Raw genomic sequence first — 7,970 nt, forward strand, 5'->3', positions numbered from 1 at the left:
GTTATGTGTATTTTATCACAATTTTTAAGACGCAAAGAAAAAAAAGGTGTATGGACATCTGGTTGATGATTGATTGATGAGAGACAGCTCCAATGACTCACAGTCAGACAGACATGAGCTAAGATTTTCTTCCTCCCCTGACTCTCTGCCTGAGGGCAACAAGACGGAACTTGCCTGTCTCAGATCCTGCCCTCCTCTCTCGTAAGGGGCATGAGAGCTCCCCTTTGTGAGAGGTCAGGCACAATATTTGGTTGGTTTTCAAAGACAGGCAAAATGGATCAGTGAGTGGTAACAATGTGCATCAAGTGTTATATCTCGTGGATTCTGTGCTAGAGGAAGTCAGGCTCTGGTCTCTGTGGTTCTCCTGACCAGAGAGATGGGGTGCCCTTCTCCATCCATTGTGTGGGCTCTGTACTCTTGGGGATGAAGAAGAGCACGGTAGTAATTACCGTCCAAATACGTGCTGGGGATGAAAGTTAGCAAGATGGGCTGTGCAAAATACATGCTGGGCTCTTGCCAAGAGCTTTACTCAGCAGCTCAGGCTGTCAGATTCCAGCCAAGGTCTCCTTCTGCTCCTACTCTGCCATCCCACCTCTGCACCTGAGCTATCTAGTGCAGTAGCCACTCACCCCCCGTATTTCAAGCCCTCGAAACATGGTTAGTCTTATTTGAGATGGGCTGTACGAGTAAAAGCACCCATCAGATTTCAGAGACTTAGAATGTTAAAAAATAATGTGAAATATCTCAATAATTTTTTTTTTTTTTTTTTTAAAGATTTATTTATTTGAGAGAGAATGAGAGAGAGCACATGAGAGGGGGGAGGGTCAGAGGGAGAAGCAGACTCCCTGCCGAGCAGGGAGCCCGATGCGGGACTCGATCCAGGGACTCCAGGATCATGACCTGAGCCGAAGGCAGTCGCTTAACCAACTGAGCCACCCAGGCGCCCGTCTATTGACTCCATATTGAAATGACAATTATTTGGCTATGGGAGATTAAGTAAAATATTTTCTAAAATTTAACATCACCTGTTTTTTTTTTTAAATATTTTATTTATTTGAGAGCGAGAGAGCGAGAGCCCGTGCACAAGTGGGGGGAGGGGCAGAGGCAGAGGGAGAAGCAGACTCTCCGCTGAGCAGGGAGCCCCACTCAGCTTGATCCCAGGACCCCGGGATCTCAACCCGAGCAGATGCCAGACGCTTCACCGACTGAGCCACCCAGGCTCTCCTCACCTGTTTCTTCTTATTTTTTCAAAGTACCTACCAGACCATTTAAAGTTACATACATGGCTCACGTTTCTATGGAACTTTGATGCCCTACAGTCTGAGAAGTAACTTGTAGGTGTTTCCCCCTTCCCTCTCTCCTCCCTCCCCGACAACTAACCACAGAGACACCCTGAGGACTGTTTGTCCTCAAGAATCTTTAAGGCAATCATTTGAAAAGCAATGAATAAGGAAGATTCTGCAATGACAGGAGGGGACACACTGTGCAACTGTTACTCCACCATGGTTGGAGGGTGAGCAGGAAGCCTGTTACGTGCAACCAGTCCAAATCACGGTGGCTCCCATTTACTGAGTCCCATCTACGGAGCCGTTACTGTGCTGCATCCCCACTCTTCTTGCCTCTGAGCTCAGCAAGCTCCGAACGGGCTAAACATAATCATCACCAAATGACAGAAGAAACTCTGGCTTGGAGAGGGGAGGCGACTGTCCTAAGGTTTAAGGTTGCAGTTTTGAGGAGGCAGAGCTGAGTCCTGTTGATGGGTCCCATGGAACATCCAGCACCAGCCTCTTCATATGGAGACCAGGCATCACTGCTCTAGAAGGCTACTGCTTCTCTATTACCTTCATTTCCCCAAGGTCCATGATAATTACTTTGGCCTTTCTGCTTTCTCCTTAAAGCTCTGAACCTCCTCTGTCATGTCCACTCACAGCTGATGCCCTTGCTTTGTACTCCACCAAATCCACCCTCCTGTCTCCTCCTGCCCCGCTGTTCTCTGCTTTTGCCTCCATGACCAACAAGCAAGTACACCAGCCCAAGACCTAGCTTTCTTTTTTTTATTATTATTTTTTAAGATTTTATTTATTTACCTGACAGAGAGAGAGAGCACAAGCAGGGGGAGCAGCAGAGGCAGAGGGAGAAGCAGGCTCCCCGCTGAGCAAGGAGCCCAATGTGGGGCTTGATCCCAGGACCCTGGGATCATGACCTGAGCCAAAGGCAGACGCTTAACAGCTGAGCCACCCAGGCGCCCCAAGACCTAGCTTTCTACTTGTCTTCTGAACCTTGCCCCCAACCCACTTTCTTAAGAACTTCCCTCCTTCACTTTTCCCCTTTTTCCTGTAGCAACAATATTTTCTCTCTACTCCAACATTCCCTTCGGCACCCCAATATGGTCTAGAACCTCTTATCTTATAAAAAATGTATTCTTTGATTCCACGTCCTTCTTTAGTTTCCAACCAATTCTTGGCTCTCTTTCACAGCAAAACATCCTGAAGGAATAGTGTACGTTCGCTATATTTATTTCTTCATCTTGCATTTCTCTCTAACTCACTCCAAAGAGTCTCTTGACTCCATCATTCTGATGTGTCCTTGTCGAGGTCCCTAGCCCCTAGAGATATATTTCCCACCTGGAATTTCCATAGACTGTGGTCCTTGCTCTGGACAATTCTAAGTTCTGGTCTCCTGAGAAGAGTAAAGACAATCATCCTAAAAACATTATTGCCAAGGCCCTGAATCAATTAGGGTTTTTCAATTATAAGTCATTTACAGTTTACAATTATACCTAACAACATCTGAAACCAACACAATATTTATGGTGTACTTTACAAGAATTTTGGAAATGGACAGTACTAGGCTGGATTCTGTCTGAATAATATCATCAAGAATCACATTTATTTTAATGCTTCCACTTTTTTTTTTTTTTTTTTTTTTTTTTAAAGATTTTATTTATTTATTCATGAGAGACAGAGAGAGAGACAGAGGCAGAGGGAGAAGCAGGCTCCCCGCGGAGCAGGGAGCCCGATGTGGGACTCGATCCCAGGACCCTGGGATCATGACCTGAGCCGAAGGCAGACGCTTAACCGACTGAGCCACCCAGGCGTCCCTAATGCTTCCACTTTATCGTCCCCAGTTTGGTGGCTTTCTTCCTGGAGTTTGCCACCTAATGGCTGCAAGATAGCTGCCACAGCTCCTAACTTCACACACAGCATCCCAAGCCAGGAGGATGGGGATGAAATGGGAAATCACTGAAGATTTTTAATCAGAAGTAGGGCATGTTCAGATTTGTGTTTTATAAAAATTTCTTTGGAGTCATACATATAAGACACATGTTAGAAGGTTCCCAAGGGAGGAAGGGTAACAAGTGTGGATGTAACCAAGAGTCAAAAGGAAGTCATAGTCTTACTGGGAATTAAAGTGAAGAGAATGGCAGAGGGCACTAATATTCATAGAGGAGAAGCGTTCAGGTGCTGAGAGAAAATAAGAGACATGGGACCCCACAGAGAGTAACTCCCACACAAATTTCCAGGTCTTTGGAAGTCTGGTGTTCTTCCTGAAACCGGGATTCCTGGATGCCCCTGCATGCTTCCCATAAGCCCTCTTTACTGAAGCATATGCGGGTTTTGTTCTTTGCTACCAAATGGCCTATGATTAACACACCAGGATTTGTAAAACGGACAGAGGCAAAGTGACTAAGGTGAAAAAATGGAAATTCTCAACAGGACTCAGATTCCTGAGTGTCCCCATTGTCTAATCTGTGTAAGGCCAAGGGGAAATGATTGAGCTTGGCCTTGGTGGGACAAGTTCCTGCCTATGTTGCAAAAATCCCTGACTCTTGTTGTATCTGAAATGGCCAGCAAAGTCTTTCAGTAAATCACAGTGCCTGAGATGGTGAAGCCAGATTGCCTGGGCTGGAAACCCAAATTTACCATTGACTAGTTCTGCAACTGGTCAAGCCATCCAACCCAGGGATTGGCCGACATTTTCTGTAAAGGGCCACAGTAGTAAATATTTTATGTTTTGCAGGCCATAGTGTCTCCATCAAAACTACTCAACCTTGCTGTTATAGCTGTGTGCCAATAAAACTTTATTTAAGGATGCTGAAATTGGAATTGTATATAATTTTTACTTGACACAGAATATTATTCTTTTTTCTTCAGCCATTAAAAAATATAAGCCAATCAAAAATAGATGGGGGGGCTGGATTTGACCCCCGTTTTTACTTTGCTGAGCCTCAGTCACCCCATCTGTGAATTAAGGATAATAATTCTCATGGAGGACATGTTTGAGCAAAACAAGTAAGATAACTGATGCAAAGTTATCCAGAATTAGTATGGATTAGTTAATTGGCATGAATTATCATTAGTTAGCAGGTATTCTTGTGCAATACATATTACCATATGCTAGTAATCAGAAAAGAATCTCTTCCTCTCATGTTTTACATTCTCTCTGGGTGAACCTATCCACACTTAAGGCTTCAACCACACCTCATTAATAATCCCCAATTCCCTGCCTCCAGCTTGGACCTTGCTCTTGAATTCCAGGCACATCATCTTGGGTTCATTTGTCCCTTCAGGCCCATTTCTAGAATTTGATCTCATTACCTTCTCTGATAACTCTGTGTGATGGAAGGAACTGTGTCCCTCCAAAATTCTTATGTTGAAGCCCTAACCCCACTACCTCAGAATGTGACTGTATTTCGAGAGAGGGCCTTTGGCTCTGACCCAATCTGACTGGTGTCCTTTTAAGAACAGGAAATGAAGATACAGACACACACAGAAGAAAGACATCCATCTACAAGCCAAGGAGAGAGGCCTCAGAAAAAAACAGCGCTGCTGACACCTTGATCTTGGGACTTCCAGCCTCCGGAACTGGGAGAAAAGAAGTTTCTATTGTCTAAACTGCCCAGTCTGTGGTATTTTATTAAGGCAGCTCTAGCATACTAATATACTCTGCCTCTTCTCATGGAATTCCATCTCAGTGATGGCCCCCAAATCCACCAAATTACCCTGGTGCTTTTAAAGAAAATAGCCACAAAATTCTTTGACACTTCTCCCACTGAAAGGTAGGGTCTGTGCCCTCTCCCCTTGAATCTGGGTGGGATTGGGACTACTCTGACCAACAGAATGTAGTAGAAATGACACTGCATGACATCTGATGTTAGGTCAGAAAAGGCCATGAAGCTTCTACTGGTTTTCTTGGGACACTTGTTCTGGAGGAAGGCAGCCACCATGCAAGAAATCTGATTACCCTGAGGCCACCACGCTGTTAAGTCCTTATGTAGGTCCTCAGCATTGGAGTCATTCCCACCCAGGTACCAGACACGTGGATGAAGAAGCCTGCAAGTAACTCCAATCTCCAAACTTCAAGTCACTCCCAAACCTTTGAGTCTTTGGGGGCAGAAAGAAGCATCTCCTCTGTGCCTTGTTCTAATTCCTAACCCACATAATCCATGAGCATAATAAAATGGTTGTTTGACATTGCTATGTTTTAGGGTGGCTTATTATGTAGCAATAGTAACAGGAACTCAAAAACTGTGGGATTCATAAAGAGCCCTTCTTCTTCCTCACTCCGCATGACTGTCCAGTCTTCAAGGCCAGTCTCCTGAGCCTGGACATCTCTCCCCAGACCACTCCTCCTCTCTGGGACCCTAGACCTGCCCTGGGCAGCTCTTCAACAACTTCCCTTTAATCTCTTGCTATATCCTCCACTCTAAGGTCTCTGCCTTCAATTGGGAACATTCTCAAATCTATCCTTTTGCAGGACTCTAGCGCAATTTTTTTTTTTTCTGAAGCACACATCTGACAAGTCATCCTCCTGCTTAAATGTTTTTTCATTTTTTGCAGTTTTTTTAATTGAAGTATAGTTGACACACAATGTTACATTAGTTTTAGGTGTGTAACACAGCGATTCAACAACTCTATACATTATGCTAGGTTCACCACAAATGTAGCTCCCATCTGTCACTACACAACACTATTACGTATCATTGACTGTATTTCCTATGCTGTACCTTTCATCCCCATGACTTACTCATTCCATAACTGTAAGACTGTACCTCCCACTCCCCTTCACCCATTTTGCCCATCCCTAGTCCCTCCTCTCTGGCAACAATCAGTTTGTCCTCTGTACTTATGGGTCTGTTTCTACTTTTTGTTTGTTCATTTGTTTTGTTTTTTTAGATTCCACATATAAGTGAAATCATATGGTATTTGTCCTTCTCTGACTGACATTTTACTTAGCATAATACCCTGGATCCATCCGTGTCGTTGCAAATGGCAAGATCTCATTCTTTTTAATGGCTGAGTAATATTCCATTATATATGTATACCACATCTTCTTTATCCATTCACCTGTTGATGTACACTTTAGCAGCTTCCATATCTTGGCTATTGTAAATAATGCTGCAATAAACATAAGGGTGTTTTATCTTTTTAATTAAAAAAGAATTAAACATTAATTTAGTGTTTTTGTTTTCTTTGGATAAATATCCAGTAGTGGAATTACTGAATCACATAGTATTTCTATTTTTAATTTTTTGAGGACCTCTATACTGTTTCTGACAGTGGCTGTACCAATTTACATTCCCACCAACATGAGGGTTCCTTTTTCTCCACATCCTCACCATACTTGTTATTTCTTGTCTTTTTTGATTCTAGCCATTTTGGTAGGTGTGAGGTAATATTTCATTGTGGTTTTGGTTTGCATTTTCCTGATGATTAGTGATGTCAAGCATCTTCTCATGTATCTGTTGGCCATCCATATGGCTTCTTTGGAAAAATGTTTATTCGGGTCCTCTGCCCGTTTTTTAAAAAAGATTTTATTGATTGATTGATTGATTGCACAGGCAGGAGGGGCAGAGGGAGAGAATCTTAAGCATCTGTGCTGAGCGTGGAGCCTGATATGGGGCTCGATCTCATGACCCTGAGATCACGACCTGAGCCAAAATCAAGAGTCGGTCGCTTAAATGACTGAGTCACCCAGGTGCCCCCCTCTACCCATTTTAAAATCAGATTATTTGTATTATTTGGGGGGGAGTTTTGGTGTTGTGTTGTATACGTTCTTTATATACCTTGGATATTAACCCCTTATGGGATGTATCATTTGCAAATATCTTCTCACATTCAGTAAGTTGTCTTTTTGTTTTGTTAATGATTTCCTTTGCTGTACAGAAGCCTTCCCTTTTGGTATGGTCCCAACGGCTTTTTCATTTTTTTTTTTTTTAAGATTTTTTTATTTATTCATTCGAGACACAGAGATAGAGAGAGAGAGAGAACATGAGCAGGGGGAGAAGCAGAGGGAGGGGGAGAAGCAGGCTCCCCGCCGAGCAGGGAGCCCGATGTGGGGCTCGATCCCAGGACCCTGGGATCATGACCTGAGCCGAAGGCAGACGCTTAACCATCCGAGCCACCCAGGCGCCCCAGCTTTTCATTTTCTTAAGGAGAAATTCCAAGTTTTTTTTTTTTTTTAAGATTTATTTAGGGACACCTGGGTGGCTCAGTCCGTTAAGCATCTGACTTCGGCTCAGGTCATGACTTCAGGGCCTGGGATTGAGCCCTGCGCTGGGCTCCCAGCTCAGCAGGGAGTCTGCTTGTCCCTCTCCTTCTGCCCCTCTCCCTGCTCGTGTTCGCTCTCTCAAATAAAATCTTTAAAAAATAATTTAAAAATATTTATTTATTTAGGAGAGAGAAAGCACAAGCAGGAGGGGCACATGGAGAGGGAGGGAGAATCCCAAGCAGACCCTGTGCTGAGCATGAAGCCCGACATGGGGCTCGATCTAACAACCCTGATATCACAACCTCAGCCAAGAATCGGATGCTCAACCGACTGTGCCACCCAGGTGCCCCCCAAGTCTTTCTTGTAGCAGTTATGACCTTCTAAGAGATGGCTTCTGCCATCACTTATCACTCTCTGCCTCACCACCTATGCTCCAACAACCAATTTAACCGATTTCCTGGCATCTCTCCTGTGTATTT

The sequence above is a fragment of the Halichoerus grypus genome, chromosome 15 (genome assembly GCF_964656455.1).
Source record: "Halichoerus grypus chromosome 15, mHalGry1.hap1.1, whole genome shotgun sequence".
NCBI classification, from domain to species: domain Eukaryota; kingdom Metazoa; phylum Chordata; class Mammalia; order Carnivora; family Phocidae; genus Halichoerus; species Halichoerus grypus.